Genomic DNA, 27,342 nt, shown 5'->3' with positions numbered 1-27,342 from the left:
ACAGCCCTCTTCAAAATCTCTTTCATATGCTCAAAAACAGAATATTATTCTGTTTATTGCACTGGTAAGTGGTCATAACTCTAGGTATTCCATTCAGATGAGAAGAAAAAGGCAATGTAGTTTCCTTCCACCATCGAAACAGAGAGGGATCCATTACACATTCAATTCTGCTTCTCTCTGAACACATGACTTACACTGCTTTTATGACATGAAATCCCCCAAAGATGGAACACCCTACTCTAGGTCTTCAACAGCTGATAAAGCTCTCAAAGGCGAGAAATTTGCAGTGTTTATGCCCCTTACTCCTTTGACACCAAGCCTTCCAGTCTTCCAAATCTTCCAAGATCTTTTCAATCTTCCTCTCAACTCCCCACCCAGCTTTCAGCACTGGTGGGCTGAGGACCTTTCTGATTCTGTCATGCACATTTCACAACTCATTCATGGTGAGACTTCATCTTGCCTTCTGGTCTTCCTGACTGTGCCAAGCAAAACAACTTTTCCCTTGGCAGCTTGCTCCAGGTATTATGCTTTTGCTCTTTTCTTCAACCAGCTGTCCTGCTGCAGAAGCTGACTGTATTGCAGAAGCCAGGCAAGGCATATTGCACCTATTAATGGCTGTGAAATGGCATATATGGGGTGGAAATAAAAACCAGAGGTTGCATAATAAAGAAGAAAATAGTTTCTTAAAAGGCTGAATAATACAAAGGAATTCCTCACCTTCCCACCTTTAGAAGGCACTACCTGCAAATGAAAAAGTCAGGATTCAGAACTCTTGCTGAATTTATCTGCTGAATAATTTATGAAAGCCAGTTCTGGGTATGCTTGAACATCTCTGCTAATCACCAAGGCTTATTTAGATATTGCCCAGTGGAACACAAGTCGGGAAAAAATATATTAAAAATGTAAAAACCTTCAGAAGAAATAAAATATCTGCTTGCAACACGTGGCTTCCAAGTAATTGGAATGACCTCTGCTTTTGTTCAAACTCCATCCTATGGTCAGAAAAATCCCACCTTTATTGCAGAGAAGGGAAGTCTTTTTTTATCTGGGCTCATTGCCATTCACTGAGACTCAGTTCCCACAGCAGGAAATCCCCAGCAGCGGAATGGCATTATAAAGCCCTGGGTTGGTACCAAGAAATGGAGTGAACCGTCAGTAAAGGACTTGCTAGGACATTAAGACTCAGACTGGAAATGAAGCCTGTTCTAGTCATTGATTTGGGCAATTGATCCTATCCATTCACCAATTCCTCCCATCTCACTACACATTTTCTGTCTTCTAACACTTCAACAATACATGATAAAAGATCTTTGAACAAAACAAGATCTTTTGATTTCTTTCTTTGCTTAGTCCAATATTTAGGAAAGACATACTTTCCACTGAATGAACACCAATTGTATCCCAGCTTCTGTAAGCCATGCCTGGCACATCGGGACACCAGTACATCCAGACTTGGAGAAGGTGCAGCAGTTACTTCTACCAAGCCTACCTCTCAAAGTGCCAAGGCATCAGAAATTCCCTCTTGATATGATAGTCCTGGCCACTCTATTATGGGATGGATGAGATGTAAAAGCTTAGTGACCAGGTCAAAAAAATGCTGTCCCCCATCTCTCCATTATGGGAGATGCTGGCATCACTGTCACCAACAGAATGTTGTTCTTTTGAACCTTGAACACAGCGCATTTTGCAGTCATATTTTCTCGGATGGCTGAACTCCTGGTGACATTACAGTGAAGCTAGAAATGTTCAAATGGCCATAGTAGGGGGTGGGATTTTATATTTCATGCCTTGATCTCAAGTGACCAGCTATGACAACACGTTGGAATATGAGGACAATCAGCTCAAATCTTAATCTGGCAAGTCTTTTGCAGAAGACATTTGGAGAAAGTTTTTAGAGATAGACACTGTCCTGGACAGGTGGGAGGTAGAAATGTAGAAGTGGACGTGGGGTTTAAGAGCAAAAACAGACATTAGGTGACAACACTCTGGCAGAACTCAGACAGAACTTCAGATCAACCCAGCAGTCTGCAAGACTTCTTCCAGTTGTGTGCCTTCTAAGAGAACAGACTGTAAGAATTCATCCTCACTGCCCACCAGATGTGAAGGACTATCAGTAAAGATTTAATATCACATCTGATTTCATTTTGGCACCAGAGTATCTTTAAAAATCTGCAACCTAAATCTGAGGTCTAAATACCATTAAAAATCCCATTACTGAAATTCTCATTATGTTACCAAGGAAGAGAACATTGTTAATGCTGAAAACTGAAAGTCTTTGGAAAAAAAATATATGTATATATATATATACACACACACACATATGTGTTTATTGGTTTATTGCTTCAATCACGTCCCTGCTCAAGATGTGACGGGAGGAAGAAAAAGGTAGGTGAAAAGAAAATTGTGAGTGATACGCAGTTGTTCTTCATTTGCTGAAGTGGCCAGCACATTTCTTTCTCTTTAATTATAGACTTTTACAAGTCTTAAAACCTCCCTAAAGAGGTTCAAATTTTCCTGTCTATGAAGATTTAATATGCTATTAAGCAAGAGGTGATTCTTTTTTACTTTGCTCCAGTGTTCCTCTTTACCCGTATTGAAACTGTGAACAAGAATTATATCAGTTAAGTTGAGAGGCAAACCAAAAGATCCTGTAATCTACGGAATTGAATCCCTTTCTTGGGTATTTGTCCACAGAAGTAGGAAACCACTTTATTGTCAGTGTCAAGAACACACACCAAACTACATAACTCTCTAAATGGCTTACATCTGAGAATCAGATTTATTCTACAAGGAAAGCTTTCTCTTATGGTACTATTCCCTTCTCTGTTTCTTTACAAACTCAAAACTACTAGCTTGGATTTTGATGCTAATAGCTCACCGAAATGTAATCAAGCCCAAGTAGTGTCCCCAATTCCCTCTTGAAGATTACTGTACACTATTTATTGTTCTTTGACTGCACAGAGTAGCATAAACAGATGGATCATCAGCAGGCAAGACTGAAGCTTATTGTTTCACTGGGGTATTTTTATGATTGTGGCAAGCTGATATCATCTAACAGCTTCGAAAGTGAGCACATTCATATAGCTGCAGCTGCCTTTCCTAGAGATGAAAATCAATACCTTCTCACCTTCAAAAGTATAGTTACTTTACATTTCTCTCCTTGCTATGTCTTATCTCCCACAAGGAAGAAAGGAATCCACAATACTATTTAGATGCAGATCTATAGGTGCAGTTACAGCAGTATTACTCCCATACTCTGCCTTCAGTGTACTTAATTCCTGCTGGTGGAAGGACAATATATAGAGGAAAAGAGAAATAATGAGGAAGAGTTTATTGGTTCAGCAAGGTTTTGGCCATTCCTCTGAACCAGGACTGTCCATTAAAGTGGTGCAAAGGCACTAATGGAACGCATGCCCAGGACAGGGTCAACTGCATCATCAGCTATAAGAATTTCCACATGTTTTGACTTAGAATGGGTTTGAAACAGAACCTGGAGGCAAGAATCACTCAAGTTACTCAGTTCTGAAGAGCTACAGTGTTTGAAAAAGCCCACAGCTACAAACTCAGGTCTAGTATTTTACCACCTTTACTGTGTACCACTCCAACAACACAGGTGTAGTCATTTACATGTATATAGCAACATAAAAATGACCAGTCTGGAACCAAATGTTGTACTCTCCAATGTGACCTCCTCACCTGGCAGAGGACATTGACAGATGCTTCAGAGTGAAGACAGAGGCTCTACAGTGCATTTATAGAATAACTAACATTGACCAGTCAAGGAAAATTAATATCTTTACACCTTCTATTGAAGTGAGAATTATTCACATTAATTTCAGTGTCAAAATGAAAGTAGAAGAAAAGGAGATCTCAGATTCTACTGATGTCAGTCTTCTATTGCTCCTAGAGATCAGCTTTATTACTTCAAGTTTCAGACCCCAGAAAACTGAAGAAGGTTGTATTGTGCAAAAGGAGCAAGTCTGACCCTTGAGGTCTGCTTTATTAATGAAGCAAATTGGTCTTTAAGATAGGTATTATATCATCAGTGATGATGAAGGGCAAGACCCCATCAGCTGACTGCAGAGTTTCTAGCCCATTATTTATTTACACAGATAATTAATTCCTCTGAAGTACAAACATTTATCAACAATTCCATTACCTAACTCTTCCCTCTTAGTTCTTTGTGGGACTAGGCACACTGACAGCTTCAGTAACCACCATCTAATTAAAGTAATTGTTGGACTGCATTTCTTATTCTGTTTCATGTATAATTATACTCCATGGGAAATCTTGGGGGATTTGAAACAGACTTTTAATCTATTCCACATGAATCAAAAACAACTCCCAAGAAAATAGCTTAATAGCCATGTTTAACAGTGTGCCATTTCATTTGCACCAGAGATTTCGCAGCCTCAGTGCTATTCACAAGCCTTTTCAGTCATACAGAGACGACAAAAGGCTTTTTCAAAAAGGAAATTCTTTCTAAAATCTTTGTACATTAATTAAGTCAGTTTTAAAGGAAAATCTTTGCTGAACTGTTTGGACAAACTCTCTTAGAGTAACTGACAGTTGCTACTCCTGAAGTTTTATGTCCAGTTGTACTTTTTGACTTTGTTCCTTAGATTTGTCATGACCCATTCACGCCCTCAAGAACTCTCCTTCCTCATTACCTTACACGAGATTATTACCTATTTTGATTCAGTGACAGCATGTAATTTCACTACTAGTTTACAGCAGCAGCTAGTTTCCAGATGTCTTATTCTGGCACTGATATAGCAGTTCTTCACTGTGAAGTGTTTCTACTAAAGAAGGAACTTTTCTAGGGCTGTCACTTTGGTGGTACTTTCATGCTCAGAGTGATGGAGTCTGGGTCTAGACTAGACAGGTTCATTGGAAAGGAAGATCTCTGAGGTTACCTGTGGTTACTTTTAAATTCAACTGCTGGTGTGTACTATATCAGGACACCAGCACAACAGTGATCTAGTAGACCCAATGCAACTCCAGAAACACTTCTCATTAATTTCCTTTATGTGGAAAATAGCACACAGGAACAGCTGATGAGACTCAGGGCTCAACTCAGTATGGAGCAAGATGCTGCCAGGACCAATACTTTGACACTTGAGCAAGAAAGCATTCCTGTGTCCCTTACATTAAACGTGTCACACAGAGAGGATACAACTTTTAATTAATCTGTGAGAACCTTCAAATCTTTTCTTGCCATTTGAATAAAAGATTGTTCAAATTGCCCATGCCATATCAAGAAAAATCTCCAAACACATTTTTCTTAGGGTAGTATTCAAAACTGTACATTGATTACGGATACACAGCTTTACTTTATAGAGGCAGGCAAGGTGAAGCTGTCTAATCTTATAGGTGTGCTATATATAATACACAAACGCTTCAGACTAGGAAGCTTTCAGATATCTTTGTTTCTCCTCCTAAGTGTTAGTAGCAGTGCCTACACTTATGCTTTAGAATAATAATCCTTGCCATTCAGACTGAAACACTGTAGTTTGCCTTACTGGCAGGTTTTCACATTGGCTAAAATTGCCAGATAAATGGATCTACAATGTTCGTCTTTCATGTTTATCTTATCACACTGTCTTTCTGTGATTACAATGTATTAAATCAGGAGTGGTCATTAGAAATAGAGCTTGCCAAGCTATTTATCAGATTGATTAATTGAGCCCCTTTTCCTGCTGTCTTATTGATTTGGCAGCCTGAAGCCAGTGGACAAACAACTTTATAGACATGTTTATTACAGTTTTAGGGGATTATATATGTATTGAACTTTACTATCGTGTCATCTGGGCCCTATCTTTGTGCTAGCCAGTATTTATATAAATGGCAATAATTTTACGTAGGCGGATCTCAACTGCCATACAGACTTCACATTGACTCATTACAGAAGAAGGAATTTCATCCACTGAAAATACTCAGTGGTTTGTCTGATATTAGCTGATAGGGTTTGCAGCTGACTAAGAAGCATGTTATTTCTTCTCCCTGGCTGGACAGCCCAAGCAGCATTGTGTGCCATGGTGACTGCAGTCAAAGCACATATCAGGCTTGTATTTCCTGTCCAGACAGCTGCTTACTGCAGGCCTGGGACCTCTTTTGGGTATTATCTGCCACCTGGCCAGCAGAAGCACCTAGCCAACATGCAAAATCAAATACTGTAAGATAGGCTGAAAACAGATTTTGTTACTATATCCCAGATCTACCTTTCTGATCACTTTGTGAAGCTTTTCTAATCTAAAACTACAATGATCATATTTGTTTATTTGTTTGTTTTTCCGAAAACTATTGGCCAAAAATGAAATTTTTAGAAATCACTTTTTCTCAGCATGATTACTGTGCCTTCACAAAGAACAAAATTCTTTGTCCTCTGATATTTCTATGTTACAAACAAAGCTTTTCAGACTATTCTCTTGTGTCTTTGTAAGCAAATACCTAGCTGGTAACCCAATTAATTGTGTGTAAATGAGTTTCTATCGTAATTCAGCATTAAGAGTTAGTGGTACTTCTAAAATGGTTGGACATTTTGAAAGGAAGAGAATTAATGTCATAGACAGCCCACAGCAGATTTCAAAATGACAGCAAGGCCAGGGTGAATTTCCTTAGAGGGTCAGATGCATCAAAAGCATTTTAAAAAACATTCTGTTTTGCAAACACTCTTGTTTATAGAGCAGTGCATTTGCATGGGGTTTTCTTATCTTTCACCAGTCTTTATTTTCTGTAACCTCTGAACCCCTTGTAATCCTGAACAGTACATTTGCTTTAGGTCTGTCTTCATGCTGTGCAGGCCGGCAGCTCCCAAGGCCTGGGAGTGCTGGGAGCTGCAGCGTCACCCAGGCAGGTGCAGGGCACCAAGACAGCCCCAGCTGCAGCTCCAGTCACCTCCGTGGGATTGGGGACAGGCCAAGCCCAGGCTGGGACATGGGTCCAACTTGGGCCCAGCTTGGCAGGGCCCAGGGCTGGGCAGGGCTTTGGGGAGCTGGAGACAGGCCCTGCTGTGGCCTCACCAGGCAGAGGTTAATGGCTCCTAGGCCTGTGTAGGCAGTGCTCTGGGGCCTGGCAATTTCACTCCATTCACTGCCTGCAGAGATGATACCCGACAGGTTGTTTTTTTTTGTTTGTTTGTTTGTTTGTTTTACAGTCATCTGTGACTAAACCCTCTATTGGATCTGTTTTTATGAACAAGTCATCCTGTGCATGCTGTGCATCCTCACTTCCTATCCAGTTAGCCCTAACTAAGCAGTGCTTCAGCATGAGATCCCACCTCATCCTCAGCAGCTTCACAATACATCTCCTATCAGCAGAGATGATTTACAAATGCCATACTCAAGTTTTTAATCCTCTGTTGAAACATTGGAGTAGTGTAATTTTTAAAAATGCTGAACCCCAAACATTTTCTCGTTTCCTGTGATCATACCCTGCTATCCAGCTCCACACTTTAGAAAGTGTGATAGCTACATATACAAGTGACTAAATTTAGTAATCTAATTGCTACTACACACCAACCTGTGAACAACTTCAGTGGGCTCCGCAGACACTTAATTCCTCTGAGCAAATTTTCTACAACTCTGTCAGTGCTGGGAAAATCAAAAGAGGGTGACCAAAGGCACCTCACAGTGTGTATTCTCTCAGTTTAGCTGTATATCTATAGTGAATTAGAGCTTCCAGAATGGATTGGCTTCACTGAATACTGACAAACTAATGAATTGTGACACAAATCCAATGCATTTCAAAGTGTCAGACACATTCTATGTGATACAGAGCTGTTTTCCCATGATTGCTGGTGTTCCTCCAAGCCCCAGCCACCTGACACACAGAAGTGATATAATACTACTTTACTGGTAGACAATCTAAAAGATTACAAGAACATGAACAACACAAATTACAAGAATTCTTAACAAAATAACTTAGAATTTACATTCACATAACATTTTATTTTTCTTATTATTATTACAATTCCAAAGCGTCTCCAAAGGATCACAAAGGATCCCACTAACAGGAATCATAATCCATGTTGCTGGAAACAATATTTCTGGCATGAATAATAACAGAACAATCGTTTAACATAACATAGATCAGGAACCCAAATATAATTTGACAAATTAAAAATTCAGGGGAAAACTGAAGACAGAATGCAGTGGTGCAGAATTCTTTCTAATTTACATGGACAAATGTAGAATAGGGAATACAGTTATAGAATATGTTGAGTGTATTGAGAAGATGACTACAAGTAAAGGTCATGAAAGAAAATCCCAAAGACATTTTAATTACTAGATTTAAGCTGGCTTTTATATTAAGTTATATATATATATATATACATTTATATACATATATATATCAAGTTTTAGTGTCTGTCTACTTACATCTCTCTGGAGTCTATTTTCACAGCTGACTCAGAAGGAAGAACACTGTTTCTTACATTTGCAAGCTTTGGAAATCTGTATACCAACTGCAGAATAAATAAATAAACAAACTAAATCTTCCCTTCCATATTCAGATTTATTTCAATCAATATTTTCCAGACACAGCAAGACATCATGTCTTTCTGCAAATTTTCAAACCACTCCTCATCCCTACCTGACCTCCTGTCATCGCTTGAAGAAACAGGGTGTGAATACCAGCGTGTCAGGATATCTCACACTAGCAATAGAAATAAAAATTATCATTTCAAACGATTCTTTTAAATAAGTATTGGATTGAATGGGCAATAGCACGTCTCATCCACCTACAAACTCATACAATAAATATAAATGGTAGGTGGAAATGCACCTGCAACATCTTTAACACTTGTTAACATTGCCCAATAGAGAAGATGGAGTCAAGCTGAGATTCTGCATCATTCTTCCTTCTTAATATTCTTTATTTCATCCATTGTTTCTTCCAGTTTCGCTGGTAGTGAAGGAGAAAGGGGTAAAATATCAAAGGGCTATTGCGTCTTAAGGATATATTAATGTGTTTGGTTGCTCGTTAGAGCAGATGTGATATCTGCTAAAGCACCTTAAATATATTTGAGGATTATGATTACTAAGTTATGGAGTGGTCAAGCACAGAGGTTCTGTGACTGAAGCACAATCAGTCACAGCAAGGGAAAAGTCATGATCATCAGTGCAGCACTCTGGGATATAGAATCATAGAAACATTAAGGTTGGAAATGACCTTCAGGTTCATCTGGTCCAACCATCACCCTGCTACCAATGTCACACACTAAACCATGTCCCTGCGCACCAGGTCAAACCTTTCCTTGGCTACTAAGCAATGATCCTTATTGGTCCCTTCCAACTCGGGATATTCTATGATTCTGATTTCCTTGAACACCCCCAGGGATGGTGATTTGATCGCTTTCCTGGGGAAACCGTTCCAATGCCTGACCACTCTTTCTGAGAAGAAACGTCTCCTAATTGTTTTAATTGTGGAAAAGTTGTACTCTTCTTTTTTTTTTTTTTTTTTTTAATTGTGCTTGCTAACTTTTAATGGAAGTCATGGCTAATCTATCACTCTTGTAGCTGTATGATCAGAGCTTTTGCTGCTCCAGAAATCTCCTCTCCTTTCCCATGGTTGCCCATCACACCTTTAGACATGTCATGGATGTTAACAATGATGTTATATCCTCCTGTGCTATAAAAATCAGAAGGAAAAGTAGGTATTTGTAGACCATACTAACAGAGTAACTAGTCCTCTGCCATACAAAAGATCACTTACAGTATTTTTCTTCATAGGAAAGACCAGTATAAGATCTTAAGTCCAGGAAAATCCCATTCTGATGAAAAAGACATGAGAATTTTGTGCATCAGATTGCAAAAGGTATCATTAACTTTACTAAAACTGTAGTTGAACTCTGTATTGAAAATCAAAATATTTTACATCTTTTTTGATGGGCAAATTCTAGTCCCTAGACATGATTATATTTCATCTCAGAAAAAAATATTGTCAGAAAACTATTGAAAACTAAAAGAATTTTAACTGTATGGGATTTCTACAAGGGCCCTTGAAGCTAAGCCTGTTGAGCATCTCACTGGCAACAAATGGGTCAAAGACAGAGAACAGAATTATTTGAGTTTATGCAAATTGTTTTCAGAATAGCATTTTACCTTGCTAAAAAGTCTTATTTCTTTCACCAACACCAAAAAGCAGTTTAACTTAACAAAACTTCACTGCTATTCCAATAAATGTCATCTTCCCCAGTGGCAAACTGGAGTATGGAGAGCATACATATGAAATAACATGAGTTGACTTGTTGACCTTATTTCTTTGTAATCCGAAATCCTGTCTTATAATTTTCCCAGTAAAAGCATAGTAGAGGAAAAGATGATCCATACCACATGGCTGGAAAGTAATGTGACACAAGGTCATAAGGTCCGCGGCATTAGATGATTCTTGCTGATGCAGAAATTACTTGAGAATCCTCATCAGAAACTATCTCCGAAAACCATGGAAGGGAAAGAGATCACAACTGGTTCCCAATAGGCTGCCAGAGGCCAAGATGAGGCAAGGGAGGCAAGGGACAAGTGGACCATATAACAATGCAGCTGTTTATGTTCTCATTCTGAACTATTATGTTCATTCTGAACTATTACGTACTATTCATTTGTAATGCATTTATCTCCATAAAAAGAAAACAACAACAACAAACCAAGTTAACTCATCACAACTCATAGTTTTCTGATACTATTGTCAAAAAAAAAAAAAAAAGAAGAAAAAAAAAAAAAGGACAGACTTTACAGTTTCACAGATACAGGCATCACAAATTCATGAATGTATCATTCTGTGCTCCCTTTCTGATTTGGCAATAAAGTCAAGTTACTTTAATGCAGTGATGCCAAGTTTCTAAAAGCTGAAAGAGCTATTGCAATATCTAACATCAGTGGAAATGCTATGATGAAATGTGTTGCAAAATGGGTGAGCCATTTACTTTTTAAAGAGCAACATTTTTCTTCCATGGAAAATAACATTATTACATTTAGAGAATTTATCAGGAAGGAAAACCTACCATAAATAAAGCTGAAAGTAATCTCTTTCATAGTTCATACTAAATTGAAAGAAAAATAAATTCAAAGAAAAAAAAAAGGAAAAAAAAGGAAAAAAAAAAAAAAAAGGAAAAAAAAAAAACAACCACCCAGTAAGGCATTACGCCAATATCAGTCCAGCATACTGTTCATTCTACAGGCAAGATCAAGTATAAAATTTATGTTGGATGACTACCTTGACAGAGTATTTTTAATGCACTTTTTGCATGGTGAAACTAACTCATAACTTGGCCAAAATGTTTAGAAATAATTATGAATTTCATTCCTCAATATTATTTATATAGGTGTAATATAAGCTGAAGTATGTATTGCTGCTATAATCAGTGCTGTATGTTTCAGCTGCTTCCCCATCCTGGAAGACCACTGTAGTTCATTCTCCTTTGCTTGGCAAAAGTGTTCATCTGTGCTAATCATGTTACTGGTCCTGTCCCCTAACACAGAAACTCAGACTATCCTTCTTAAGCTAAACAGTCTGTGAAGTATAACCTGAAATTGTTTTCAGCGTGTTTTACATGTAGGCATGATTCTGCATGGGAACATCAAGAGGCATTTCCAAAAAAGTTTGGATATTTCACACTGTACAGTAGGAGAAAGTATTCAGGTCCTTAGAACTTTGGACTGCAGAATTCAAAATTTTGGTCAGTTTCCTTTTGGGGGGGCAGATAGGGGGACAAAAGCAATAATTACATAGTGCCAACGCAACTACTGCATTACTGGAAGGTGCTGAGATAGTACTGCATACATTAAAAATATGTTTGAAGTTGGCAAGAATAAATTCAGGGTTATTATTGGTAGGATTAAAAAGAGAGCGTGCAAGTACATGAGACAGTGCCAACAAAGTTTTACTTGTCAAAGTTTGTGGAGTGAACCTTTGATTGTGTTCCTGAAGCCTTTCCTTTTAAATTTCTTTTTGTTTCTAAATTCTGTGGCTCTAGCTGTAAAACTGCTACAAAGAAAACTGGTCTTAGAGCATTTCCAGCTGCGCCAACAGTTGGAGGAAGAAGATATCTCAGGAGATACCTGCAGTTGATTATCCACATCAAAGGAATTAGAGAGAATTCTGAACTTTCTTTGCTTATCATACCATATCCTTGGCCTTTTCCAAGATATAGCTGTGAAACTGAAACTGTTTTTCTATTATCTTTGCAGTGTCTTTAAACAGGAAGCAAAATCTACCTCTTAATTGAATGGGAGTTTCCATTTTGTGTGTCAACTGAGACAATCTTCCAAACATAGTCACTGTAACTCACACTGTCACTCAAAAACCCTTAAGCATTTTTTTTTCCTTCTCAGGGAATAAAGGTTAATCAGAACAAGAACATGCCTTGCCACTGAGACAATCAGAAGGAATTTGATTACTATTTGATTACTATTACTTTTTTTTTTATTATTATTGAGACTTTCTGAGCTCAGCCTTCAGATTGCAAAACCTTCTCCTACTTTCTCTGTTTTCCATAGTATTGAGCGCTCAGCCAAAGACAATCTATTTAACATTTAGCAATCCTCATAGAAAAATCAGTTGTGAGAATGGCTTACAAAGAACAGTTCATTTGCTTTGAAATTCTAAACCCTCCTGACAATCTTGGGATATTTTCAATTTCCATGACAACTGGGTCTTCTCCCAGCCCCTCAACTTCCATTTTGACTGAAATTTTCCTCCGATCAGATATGTCTTTAGCTTTAAGGTAGACTTAAATATCACAAGAACCATCATAAAATGTCAGAAATTGAAAGCACTGTAGTGTTAAATAGCCAATAAGCATTTGTATTGCAGAAGACTCCATTACAGACCTACAATCAGCAGTCTCCAATGTAGCATTAGTTTATCAGTGGTTGCAAACTCTGTATCAAAGCGTATCTTTCACTTTGAAACCAAGGCAATGTTTCTGGAACTGTGATGGATGGCTTAGCTATACCTCAGCCAGATTTTCTGTTTGTGCGTCAGAAAGGATGGCTGGAGATGGATGCAAAGGATGGCAGCATCACTCACACTGTCAGTGGGCACCGGGGGCTCTGGAAGGTAGGTAGCTCTTCTCTGCTGCCATCCCACACTGGCTCCATTACACAGAAGCATTCCCATGTCCCTGAATGTATCTCCTGGCCTCCCACTCAAGCTGTTTATAAGTCAAATATAATTTGCTGCAGTGTACACACAGCATGTAAATGGCAGCAAAAGTCTAAAAGCTTCCAAGATATAAATACTGTGGGAAAGGTTTCCTGGACAGATATTGAGAACTTGCTGATTTGCATTCAGTGTGAGGTGCATGATAGTTTTATTCACCATCATGCTGGAGCCTGACTCCCAGCTGTGGTTTCTACAGATCTCATTTTGGAGGTTTACAAGACCTCTGAAAGAAGAAAAGGTGTTGTAAGAAGCGGGTAGGAGTGATTTGAATTGGTAAGTGTCAGTCTTCCATGGGATCTGGTACTAAACTAAAACTGCAGAAAAACAAAGAACAGTTTGTGTGACATGCTGGAATGAGACATAATTAAGTGCTGCTGCAGAAATTCAGCCATAGCTCGTCCCTCTAAAAAGGATCCTGGCTTGATTTTTATTAGAAGTTGAAAGTCAAGGTCTTTATCTGAGTGTGTTATTGTACACTTCAACATTTGGATCCATATGGAAGAGCTGGTGTTTCTTGATCAGTCCTATGTAGTGTTTTCTTGGTAAACCCTGTTCAGCCCCAGATGTCCAGTGAAAGTAGACTACACATACCCCAAACCAGTACAGATGATGTTTTCTAACTCCTGTCAAAATCTAGTGCATGGAAGAGTTTTCTAGACAAGAAAGCTTCTCAACAGAAGAAAACACAAATAAGTCTATAAGTGCATATCAGGTCTTAAGAAACAAATTTTTTGGACAAGGTGACATGCTTTCATTGGCAGCCATAGGACCATATACTATAATTCTGTCTAAAGTCAGTGCTAAAAATAATAAAATAAAATAAAATAAAATAAAATAAAATAAAATAAAATAAAATAAAATAAAATAAAATAAAATAAAATAAAATAAAATAAAATAAAATAAAATAAAATAAAATAAAATAAAATAAAATAAAAATCCTCCAACAGTTCCAGAAATGTGGTTTGTTTTCTAGGAGAAAATCTTCCCAATTCCTCCTGAGTCTTTGGTCCCGCATCAGTGACCACGTAATGGTCTGGCACAACTTCCTCTGAGTTAGGGTTAGCTAGCTCAAAGGTTTCCAGAGAGATTACATTGTGATTGCAGCCCCTTACACTATCATAGATATCTTTCGTTTGTTGTTAGTTTTCAAGATAGGTCTGCTGCCATGTAGAAGTCCTTTCATTGCACAGAACAAAGACAAAAATGTAAAATAAATAAATAAATAAAATAAAACTCATGTAACAGTGATATATATATAAAAAAAAAAGGCTGTAAGATAAGACAATCTTGAGACAAAGAATATGGAAATAATAAAATGAATAGAAGATAGGCAAAATTGCTAATTTATCACTTCCAATTTTCTAAAGAAAATTTTGACATACAGAGAAAAACATTGAATAAAAGCCACTGATTTCTGTCTCTCTCCTTAAAAGGGTACATGTTTGTATGCTTAAAGCCAGCTATAACAGAATGTGATTAATTTAATCTTTTATGTTAATAAGAGAAGGGCAAGAGATAATTAGTTTACCATCCTTAGATACCCTGAATGACTCCAGCTTGTGACAAAATGTCAACATTTATCAGAAGTATAAATTTTAGTTTCAAATCTTCAGCCCCACTAGGGGTTGTTAAAATGACTATTTTCTGAGAACAAACAAACAGAAAAAGAATGAATTTCAGCATAAAGTTAGATTTTCTTTACACAGAAATTATTTTAGGAAAGAGGTAAAAAAAAAAAAAACAAACAAAAAAACCCAGACATAACATACTGAGTAGGACACTGAGAGATGCAATAGACATTCATTCCCCTAATAGTGTGTTGTAAACACATGTAAACACATGAAGATAGATAAATAACAAGCATAGGAGAGAGTCCCCTGGGTCTACAGCCTCCCCTGTGAGAAGGCTTGGAATTAAAAAACAGTTTACTAACATGATCATGCCATGCACTCAGAGAAAGAAACTGGAAGAGTACAAGGAGAAGCAGCGAGATCACAGCTGGCTTAGGAATAGAAAGTAATATTCATTGAAGAATGTGTAATATCCGTTGAACAATATACTTTGCCTTTCAACTCCTGGTTATTTTAAGTACATACGTACATATACACAGAAAAATATATCCCTCTCCACTGCTTTAGGTATACAAGAAGAACATTTATATATACAAGAAGAACACTTTTAACATTTTAAAATAGATAAGATGCATAAAGCCAGTTTGTGAACATTTCCAGTTCTAATCTTCTGTCTTAATTGAATGGCAAAGAAAATCTGATAGATTGTCATGGTTTTGGCTGGAATTGAGTTAATTTTCTTCACAGAGGCTCACGTGATGCTGTTTTGGATTTTTGATGGGAACAGTGGTGATACCATACCAATGTTTTAGCTGTTGCAGAGCAGTGCCTGCACAGAGCCAAGGATGTCTCTGCTCCTTGTGCAGCCCTGCCAGCCGGCAGGCTGGGTGTGTGCCTGGAGCTGGGGGTTGGGGGGCACACAGCCAGGACAGCTGGCCCTAACTGACCAAAGGGATGTCCCACACCACATGGAGTTGTGCTCAGTGATAAAACCTGGGGGAAAGAAGTAGAGTAGAAGAGGGAGACATTTAGAGTGGTGGTGATTGTCTTCCCAAGAAACAGTTATGTATGATGAGAATTCATTTCTGCTTTAATTAAGGACAGCTTATGTAATCTATCTGTAGGTCTAAGACTAGAATAACAGAAGAATAATGAATCCTATCACATATATGTTGTAAAAGTGTAATCAAGTAACATTGCTATGTACCTGTTTTGACTCTGTCCTACCTTCAGGTCAGAACAAGACCAGGGTACAAATCTGCCCTAACAAAAATGCAGATGTTTAGACTGAAAAAGAACTTTATCATACTCCAGATAGCCTCCCAGTAGAGACAGTGGGCAGAAATGGAAAATACCAGGGTAAACATCTGTTCCTCATCTCAGGCTCAGATTGATTTCCAAGGCACAATTTAACATAAATGAAATACAGATGTCTGGGAGAGCATGACCTTGGGATGAAACACAACACGAACCAACAACACGAAGTCAAAGTACCCATTCTCCACAGTTGTCTGGGCTTCCCAGTGAAATACATCAATCTTGATGTCCCTTCCTAGAAATCAGTTATTGTGTGCTTGTAGTTCTTCTTTACCTGGCAGCCAGACACATCAGGTAGAGATCGAGAGCTTGGTACACTCTGCAATCTGAGTAGAAAAGCCATACAACAGGTGGAAGACAGAAAATATTCAGGGTAAAAATTCAGTTCAGGGTTATAGATGATAAAAGCAACATTTATATATATATATATATTTGTAACTCCAAAATCCCAAAGCATTCAAAAGTTAGGGAAAATTAGAGTTGAAAATGGAAACAAGACTTTTTTTTTTTTTTTTCGTTTGGGTTCAATACTCTTTTATGAGTCAGACTCCCCACCCGTACAACATGTCTAAGGAATTCTACATCCAAAGATACCTATCTTATTAAGAAACAAGATTGCAAGATTGTAGCGCAATGACATATGCAGTTCAGACAGTGGATTACTTCCAAAACTGATTTAAAGACTAAAAATCTAGATAAATATTAAGGATGTAAGCAATCTGTCAATTTTAACCTCAGTTTATGGGTTAAAACTGCAGGTTTTAGGGAAATTCTTTGGGGCATTGCCTGAAATATGTATTTCTGATTATATACCGAAGGGTCAAGACTTTCTACAGAAACATATTTAATGTAACTTTTCTTCCTCCCACGCTTATTGTCTTTTTCCTCTAAGGAGAAAGTAAAAAAACAACCACACAAGAAAACAGTTGATCAGCCTCACCCTCAGACAACAAATTAAAGTCAAGAGGTGTTATAAAACTTGCTTAAGACACCTCCAGAAGCCTAAATAAAATCACAAGCCTAAATTCAAAAGATAGAACACACAGAATAAAAGACATCATTTTAACTCATGATTGCCAGTCCTAGGTAAGGCACAAAAGCAGAACAGCACTCAGAAAATGTGTTAACTGTTTAAGCTTCAAAGACACTTGGGATTTTAGATAGACAAATCCTAGTTGCATGATAAGTTTGAAATTCAAGGAACATAATAAACTTGTCTTGGGTTTCAACAATAGTACCTACAAGATTAATTACCCTTCTCAGCTACTAGAAAGTTCAAGGACCCAGGAGAGGAAATGTTTAATTAGGATGGATAATCTATCTGGGAAGAAATGTGCATGACTAGTTGTCTTCTGCATTAAGAACAGAGGCAATGCTGACTGATTTCACTGCACTGAGGGGAATTTAAGAGATCTCTTGTGTTGACAGGATCCCTAAGGCCCCTAAGGGTAGGTATAAAAAGCACAAGAACCTTGGATAAGTTGGTCTGTTGCCAATAAACCAATAAATAATTATATATTAAGGCATTCAAATCCTTCTCATCAATTCTAGAATCGCAGAATCACAGAATACCCTGAGTTAGAAGGGACTGATCAAGTCCAACACCTGGCACAACACAGAACCACCCCAAAATCAAACCCTATGTCTGAGTCCAAATGCTACTTGAACTCCAACAGGCTTGGTGCTGTGACCATTGTAAACAACATTTGCCAGCTTACAGTCAGCTGGGACCTCTCCAGATTCCCAAGACTGCTGGAAAATAACAGAGTTTTCACAATAACATCAGCCAGGTTTTTCAGTACCATGGAATGAATCCTATCAGGCTCCATAGACTTATATGCATCTATGCATATATGCATCATGGAGAAGCAAATTCCACATTAGTTCAGAGACAACTGGGAGTTTATTGTTCCCACAGTCACAGTCCTCCAACATCATTAGTGTTGAAAACAGAGGTGAAGAAGGCAACCCGTTCCAAACCCTAACAAACCCTAACTAAGAAGATCCCTGCTCAGCCAAGCCAGCCACCTGGTTGACTTCCAGCATTTTGGAATCACCTGCTCCTGTACTCTTAAGAGATGGCTCTTAAAAAGTGACCAGCACTAATGGACCTCAATACCTTCAAAAGCAGATTCCCAGGATACATTACTAATTTCCCTGAAATCTGCTCCCTATATCTAAGGATGAAGTTTAGCTGGCAGTTTTCTTTTGCCATTTTCTTCATTGTTATACTAGAATCTGGGGATAATTCAGAAAAATATGCTGTGACTAATGCTCAGCACTTCTTTTTCTTAATGCTTAATATTGGTTCTATCTGTACAATATATCTGATTATCAGTGAAGAAAAAATATGGTCCTAGTTCTCTACTTTAATACTAGTTACTGTATCTTTGTGACATAAAGTGAGACACCCATTCATGGCACTGATATTCTTTATAAAAAGCAATATCTTAAGACTCAACTGTCTAAAGTGTTGTTCTTGATATTAGTACGGGGGGAAATTATTTGCTTATATTTAAATTGCACATTCATGTCCAGCCCAGAAAAAGAAGCCAGATCTCCTGAATACTAATCCTCTGATATAATAACAGGTTGTTCCTTTAATTTTAATTTCTTCCTCTCTCCTTTCTCACTTTTATTTTTTAAAAGCATTTGGACTCTACCACCAGTGCAAATTTTGAATATGCATTGGAAAGCTCACAGAGACCCAAGGCATCAAATCTGGGCTAAGATGTTCCTTTTACTTGTGTAACTTCATAGCTATTCTTTTATCCTGACCAAGTATTTCACACCTATTTCATTAGTATTTAGAATTACTTTACAGGCCATATATTGCCAATGCAATATGTTACAAGAATGTTCCCTGTAGAGAAAAGTCACAATTGAGAAGGCATTAAAATTTATTATAATTATCAAATTATTATCAATCTTAAACTGAATATACAGCCAAGACTCTGACCTTGCTGGTATCCGGGTTTGAGAACTGTTACACATAGGAGTCACAGTTATTATTATAACAAAAGCTATGTAGTCCTTAGAGGATCACAGCATTTTGAAGTCTTTTCTCTGTGGATCATCTCAAATTTTGGTTCTCTTCTTAAAGAGGAGAACTATTTATCCTCAGTAAATTTGACAAGAAGGGAAAATACAATCACATTTTCTAATCAGCTTAGCCTATAGCATGCTGGCATACTGCACACTACCAGCTGAATGAATCCTGAGGATGACTGAGATAAATAACACATCCACAAGACTTAAAGTAGTTACAGCTATATGATATTTAAGGAGCAAGAATTCAAGTTTTGCACATTTTCTTAGAGCTCCCAGCTTCAGCTCTCACATATATCTCTCTTCTGGTTAATGAAGTGGAAAATGGGTCTACATTTTACTCAGGTTTTAAAATTTCCACAATAGAAACAAATTAAATAACTTTCATTTAGGCCATCCTATCAATTATGATTTCTCCTGTTCTTATTCCTGCTTTGTCAGATTCCAGATTCTTAAATACAAGGCAGCCAACAGCATCCACCTCTCACGTCCTGTCATTATCAATCACTTGACCAAGGCAATCTATAATTAAAGCTGAATAGATTCAGAGAATGCCTTTGGGAGAGTGGGAAGCCACATGAATTAAAATGGAAAGCAAACAAGTACACAGTTTTCGCAGGCTGGAATTTCATAAAATAAGACAGAAGAAATAGCTTTATTTATTTTTTTTTTTTCTGAACAATGTAGAAAGAACTTGGAACAGGCTGCCCAGGGAAGAGGTGGAGTCACCATCCCTGGAAGTCTTTAAAAGATGTTTAGATGTAGAGCTTAGGGATATGGTTTAGTGGGGACTGTTAGTGTTAGGTCATAGGTTGGACTCGATGATGTTGAGATCTCTTCCAACCTAGAAATTCTGTGATTCTGTGATTCTGTGAACTTCTCAGGCTTCTATTCCAGTGCCTAAATTTGCCATTTCCTCCACTGTCTGGTTCTTTGCCGGTCTCTGTACTTCCCTCATCACCCACTTGTAGGAAAGGGAGATGGACCCATATAGGAGTCCAAAACAAACATGGGCCAAGGAAATTCACACATTTCAGGCAAGCAGACAGGGAGCTGTTTCCTTGCTTACCTTACTAAGAAAGAAAAGTACTGTGACAAAACTGAAGTTCTCACAAGAAAATTTGAAGTTCATTAGGAAGAATTCTCACACAAAATTTGTGCCAGAAAATTGGGAAGATTCCCATTGCCCTGTATTCATCTGCTCTTATCTTTACCATAAAATGACCATCACAGACTACTTGAAAACTGTTGATTTTTACCAAGATGGAAATTCTTCCCTATGTTTCTGTTACAGTGATTTTTCCCCTTTTTCTGGAGAGTTCCTCTTCAGCTTAAGCATTTCTCCATGAAGCTCTGACATCTGTAGGACTACATCTCTGTTTTCTGACACTGTTTTTTTCAGCTATTCATAGATAACTTTATGTTCTTCAGATCTCACAGGTATGTTCAATACCCGCTTCAATACAATCTTTGTCTTCTTCAACAACACATTTTTTCAGATCTAAAATTCACTTTTTTTTTTTTTTTTTTTTTTGTGAAGATCAGCATTTTTGTTAAAACAATAAAAACTAATACTTTTCTCGTAGACCAACACCCAGAATTTTCTAGGACATTTTTAGCCCTCACTGCTGACAAACACTGCCCCCACCCCCAATCCTGAAAACACAAACTGCAAGATTCAAAATATAGATGATGAGTGGAACTAACCTAGTTGCTGTATTGTAATAAAATGTTGTTTTGAGACTGATCCCACAAGTTCTGATGCCCAAGACATAATTTTTTTTTTAAATCATTTTGGGTAAGACATACATTTTGCATCCTCTGGAGATATTTTGTCACTCCTGCTTCTCTTTCAGGTTAGAGGGATCCTGCTGCATGGCCTGCCTGCTTCTGGTAGCAGCACTAGAGCAGGCTCACATGTGGCGCCTTTATTGTTTGTAGAGCACACAGAGACCCCACAGCAGCAGAGCATCCTGGAGCTCAGCTGAACATCTGCAAGCATGTGCCTCCCCCTGAGGGAGGCGGAACCTTTTCCCTGTCACTAGCTCCAGCCTGCTGGAGAGAAAGAGAGAAGAAATGCTGACAACTCTTCTTGCTGCCAGTGCTGGTACCTGCCTCAACAAATCCCAGAGCTGTAGAAGACTGTTGTGATGTGCTTCGGTACCAGCAGTGTTGTCGTGACTCCTTCCATGTCCACACCAGTGCAAAGCACAAACATCTGCTGCAGTTTTTCTAGCTTTTCTCTGCTTTTTGATGCCACAAGTGTTTGTCGTGTACAAGAAGCACATGGCAGATTGCAATTTATCATTAGCAGCTCTGGGCTTCTAAGTCTGAAGCTTCTCCTCTTTCAATCTGCAACCCCAGGCTGACTTGCTGACAAGAAGTAATGAGGGACCATGTGAGTTCTTGTCTGTTTCAGCTACAATAAATCCTCAGCAAACCTGATTTCCAGGCACTGCACACAGCACCATGACAACCTCTCTTCACAAAGGCATGTCTTCTTAGACTGGAAGCTGTGTCCTTAATAAGATATGTCGATGTGGATGTCATTTTTGTCATAAGAGGAAAAGATTCTTTGTCCAGATAAAGACAACTGCATCGTCTCTGAGGCAGGCTGTATCTGGGAAGCAGAGTAGAACTGAACTCCAGTGCTCTTAACGACATATGGGAGTTCCTGTTTTCAGCACCAATGTGACTGTCATCATTATCTGTGGCTTTTTAAGCCCTTGGGTCCTCATGCTAAACTGCTTCTCCTGTGGCCGGGGCTGGAAGGCAATTAGATCAGCAGTCAGTGGGGAACACAAACCAAAGCTCTCTGCTGAAAGGTTCGGCCCTTTGAGATCCTTGACACAAAGTGGCAGTGGAAAAATTAACAAGCAGAAAAGCAGAGCTGCCTGCCTCATGCTTTTTCCCCTTTCTACTAAATAGTAGTAAATAAGATGTACAAATATCAGCTGTTTCTTTTTTATTATTTTTATTTATTTTTACTTTTAGCTTGGAGTTGGTTTTTGTTTGCTTGTTTGTTTCCTAGCTTTACAGATTTTTTTCATGCTTGGACAGATTTACAAAGTAGGGACTGGATTCTGACCTAGCAGGGAAGGACCCGGTTCCAGGTACAAAGTGGGAAAGTACGGATGTGCTTTCTGTGTTGCGAACAAGCAGAATCCCAAACACTTGACTCTCCTTTCCCACATGACTGCTACACAAAAGAAGGAGGATGGGGCAGTTTATTTTGTTCACAGGGGTCCCCTGCCTTCTATCACAGATGCACACTTTACACCAAGCCCCGAAAGACAACAAGTGTTATAAAAGGAAAGCCCAGCCCCACTTCTGATTTTCATTAGCAGAAAGATGCCACTTTCTGTGTGGTGCTTTCACACTTCTTCTACTGCATCCAAGGTACCTAAGGCAGAATCCAGCTGTGTGTGAAACACCGTGGATTTCACCACAAAAATGCAGTCAGCTCTGGGATGATGCAAAGCAATACTACATGTCCATCTAGGGTAATTATGAAAAAGAACTTCACAAATGAAACTGCTGGAAAAAGAAAATAATAAATTGTTGGTATAATGTGTATGCTGTGCCAAATTTGGGATATTTACATCCACAGTGGTAAGGAATTAATGCTAATGCATTTTTCTCTGAAAGATGGTGCTATACTTTTTGTTCCTCAGTCTGTAACGCTATTACAGCCCTGGTAAAAAACCCAAATGTCTCCTTTTTAGTTCTCTACCAAGACAAACAGCTGAGAGTAAAATCTAAAGGTGTCTGAATTCACCCCTTCTGATGCAATTTTTATATGCTTATCATAGCACTGTTCTTAGTATTGAAAATCTCTGCAGGATTGACTGAGGATGAAGATAATGAAGTTTTGTAGAAATTAAAACCAGTTCTGTATTTCTATGGAATCAACAGAGAACTGTATATTCCATGCCACAGAACTGCACAGCATCAAGGTGTTGGTGTTGTTTCTATCAGGTTGTTAAGAGGAATAGCAACAAGTTCTCATTCTCTGCCATTTACTGTAGGTAGTGGTCTGGGAAGAAACAGGGGATAAGTCAGACAGCAAAGAAGGAGAGATTTCAAGACAGGAACATGGTTGTTTGGTATAATATACTGTATAAATATAAAGATAAAAGTGTATCCTGCAAGGTCTCCATAAAGGTTTCACCTTGAAGCTTTTTATTGCCCCCAGAGAACAGTTATATTTCTTCTCATTACAGATGATCCTATGACGCTAGTCTATAAATGAAGTGAAAGAGTCTGTTTCTCATGTTCCTTTGATTCTGCAGTACCCTTGGTAAGAGAGTATTGTGTGGGTTAATTCTCACCTGAGGCAGCCTGCTGCTATCTTTCAAAATCTTTGAAAAACAAAGCTATTTTCTACCTAAAAGCCACAGGCAAAAGTTATTAAACAAACAGCAGCACATAACTTTTCAAATACAGACTCAGGATTGTCTACATATTAAATACTCTCCTAAAATCCAGTGTGAGCAAATTTTGTTATAAGCATGACTTCTTTGGTTTGTTCTGTCTCTGGGCTCCTGCAAAGAAGCGGTGCTTCCCATTCTCCTTGCTGATTACAGAAGGTTGTTAGGCCGTTGTTAGGGAGAACAGATAACTTCCAAATACTTCCTAACTTAGAACTGATATAGATCTGTCTACAGAAAAATAAATAAAAAAATCATACAGCCCCATCCATTCAATCTACTGGGCAGGAACTCTGAGCTAGTGTCACTAGGGGGGAACATTAGGGATTTTAATGACTTCGGGAGTATTCTCTCAGGCAAAATTCCCCATATCAAACTCTACTTTGCAGGAAGAGAAGGAACTGCAAGGAAGAGAGATTGGGAGCACCAAAGCTCAGAATATCCTATATAACAGGCTTCTGGACCCCTCTGGAGGGTCCTGAATTGTCTGTTGTAAAATAGGCTAAAAAGTTATATTTACCTGTATATCACAAAGTGTAAGAGGCTGGAAGGCATTTTTTCCTGTTGATTGTTACTTCAGCATGCTCAAAGCACATACACAAGGTCAGTCCCAGAAGCAAAGACAGGCAAATGGATACCCCAGCACTTATTGATACCTAAGCACTTATTGAAATAAGCGTAAGTATACAAGCATGCACAGTGAAAATAACAGAAATGTAGACATCTGGAGATTTCAAGGCTAGGTCACAAGTAACTGCCAGAAATGGTTAGAATTTAGTAATTGGTTCAGTTAGGAACATAACTTCCCCCATCCTCTTTCTTCTTCTAATATGAAGAATTTTTTTTTAATACTCTGCCAGTTGTGGACGGTTCAAGAAATACTATTATAAGAATGTCTACTGCTGTGGTGATCATTATAAAATTATTATATACAGCCAGTAAAACTACTGCATGTAAGCTATACATAGGTGAACTATTCATCTTTTATTTATCAGCTCTGCATAATATAGAGCTTTTTAGGTTTTTCAAACTCAAGAAGAAATACAATAACACCGCAGAATCAAAGATCCATCTTAAGGATTTACTTGTACACTTCTGAGGCTGCTACAACATAAGGACAATTAAAATACCACCAATAGGAAGATAAATTAGCATGCCAACTAAACCATTGCCTATAACGATATTTACATAGTCCTGGTTTGTTAATAATTTCCTCTTTTCACTTTCCATGCTTTTTCTTTTCTTTCTACCTGTATCATAAAAACATTTCTGTATGTGAAATATAAAGGTGTTTTGTGTTTTTTAAATTTATTTATTTATTTATGTTTATTCTCACTTTCAGAAAACATGTCAATAAGTCCACAGTTTAGAAGAGCCAGAACTTGATGATCTCCTTTGATCTTCTTCAGAGATCAATGGGTTCACTACAAATGACCAGATGAGAGCAGTAAATGTGTCTGAAAAAGCCAGTATAAGCCCTAATGCTTGCTAAGGATAATTCACTTGAATCACCCAAATGCTGCTTGGTCACCAGTTCCTGAGACATTTTAACCTTGGTCACTTCCAAAGTACTTGTGCACGTACAGACTGGGCGATGAGACGCTGGAGAGCAGCCTAGAAGAGAGGGATCTGGGGGTCGTGGTAGACAACAAGTTGAATATGAGCCGGCAGTGTGCCCTGGCAGCCAGGAGGGCCAACCGTGTCCTGGGATGCATCAAGCACAGCATCGCTAGTAGGTCGAGGGAGGTGATTGTCCCGCTCTACTCTGCGCTGGTGCGGCCTCACCTCGAGTACTGTGTGCAGTTCTGGGCACCACAGTATAAAAAGGACATGAAACTGTTGGAGAGTGTCCAGAGGAGGGCTATGAAGATGGTGAAAGGCCTGGAGGGGAAGACGTACGAGGAACGGCTGAGGGCACTGGGCCTGTTCAGCCTGGAGAAGAGGAGGCTGAGGGGAGACCTCATCACAGTCTACAACTTCCTCGTAAGGGGGTGTCGAGAGGCAGGAGACCTTTTCTCCATTAACACCAGCGACAGGACCCGCGGGAATGGAGTTAAGCTGAGGCAGGGGAAGTTTAGGCTGGACATCAGGAAGGGGTTCTTCACAGAGAGAGTGGTTGCACACTGGAACAGGCTCCCCAGGGAAGTGGTCACTGCACCGAGCCTGTCTGAATTTAAGAAGAGATTGGACTGTGCACTTAGTCACATGGTCTGAACTTGGGTAGACCTGTGCGGTGTCAAGAGTTGGACTTGATGATCCTTAAGGGTCCCTTCCAACTCAGGATATTCTATGATTCTATGTATACACTCACTTTGATATATGTACATCTACCCAGCTTAGTTTGTTCCATTCTATTTCCATTTCAGACTTGACTCAAGATCAGTCTGCAATACTTTCACAAATACTCAGTAGCTGAGGATCAAAATTCACTCCAACCTGTTATTTCTGTCAGTCCATTTCTTCCCTACCTCTTTAATTTCTAGTCTGTAATCTGTAATCAGTTTTTAATAGCTGACATATCCCCATTGCTTGCAATAACTCATATGAGTACCATTTCTATTCTTATATTTGTGAGTTGTATTGAGCTATCACCCAAGTGAAAATTTCCACTTCAGAGCAAACTGTTAAATTAAACCCTAGCTTATTTCTCAAGAAATTCAGAAAAGTAGAGCATGTGGTCTAAAACACAGGCTTCAAGGTTCTCATGGGCTCACCCTGTATTAGCAGATAGAAGCTTGGTCAGGCTGCACTGAGACAGAATAATATCCATGAATGAAAGAAGGTTTATTTGCAGAATCATTTCTTTAAAATTGTAACCTTTATCCCCTAATTATTTTTCCTAATAATAATTAGATGCAACATGAAAATAATGAAAATAGAAAAATAAAAAAAAAAATAAAAATAAAAGGAAAGAAACAGAGAATATTGCCCCATGATTTTCCAGATCTTACCACATGACATTCCCCCACATAACTATGCAAACCAAGAGCCAGGGTCATTAGTATCAGTGTATGTTTCTTTCAAAGCTCCTGACTGGTATCCATATGGCAAAGAACACAAGTCACTTTTCTGCTTCGTTTCCCTCCTGACCTCCCTGAAGATAGTTGAGGTGATGGCATTCACAGTATCATTAATTACACATGACATTAATAATTGTATACTTCCTTTATTAGTCAACCCTGAGGAAAACAAAATACAGGAAACCTTAATCTAATTTCTTACACCTCAGATTATCAGCACATGCTCTTCTGAGGACTGTAAGATTTTAACAGTTAAAAATAAATAAATAAAAAAGAGAGAAAGAAAGAAAGAAATCAGTACTGACATCTTTCAGGGCATCTAAGAGAGAATAATGATGTGCATATTTTGAGACCGGAAAAACATTTCTTACAACAAGAATTTGCTGAAGGTATTTTCACCTTTGCCTGACCTTCCTCCACCAAGTCTTCTGTATTTCTGTGTTTTACAAAGATTGATATGAGATCAGTGGATTCAAAGGATGAGCATGCTATACTCAGGAGCTCAGTGGGTGTTCTCCTCTGCAGTTGCTCTGTTGTATACAACTCAGCAATGTTGTTTACAGTCTCTATATGCAGGGTCTCACTAATAGATGCAATCTACCTGTATATCCTGTGAGTATTCAGGAGTATATTTAAGTGTTTTGCATTTAGACAGATCGTATTCATATCAATGTTTTTCTATTATATTCAGAAATATGACAAGAGAAATCCTTGTATCGTATAAATCAGATTAGTTTTGACAGGTTACACCAGACAAGAACCGAGGCCAAAATGTATTAAATCCTATATGCA

The sequence above is a fragment of the Anas acuta genome, chromosome 3, assembly GCF_963932015.1.
Source record: "Anas acuta chromosome 3, bAnaAcu1.1, whole genome shotgun sequence".
Taxonomy (NCBI): Eukaryota; Metazoa; Chordata; class Aves; order Anseriformes; family Anatidae; genus Anas; species Anas acuta.
Note: the sequence above shows the minus strand (reverse complement) of the source record.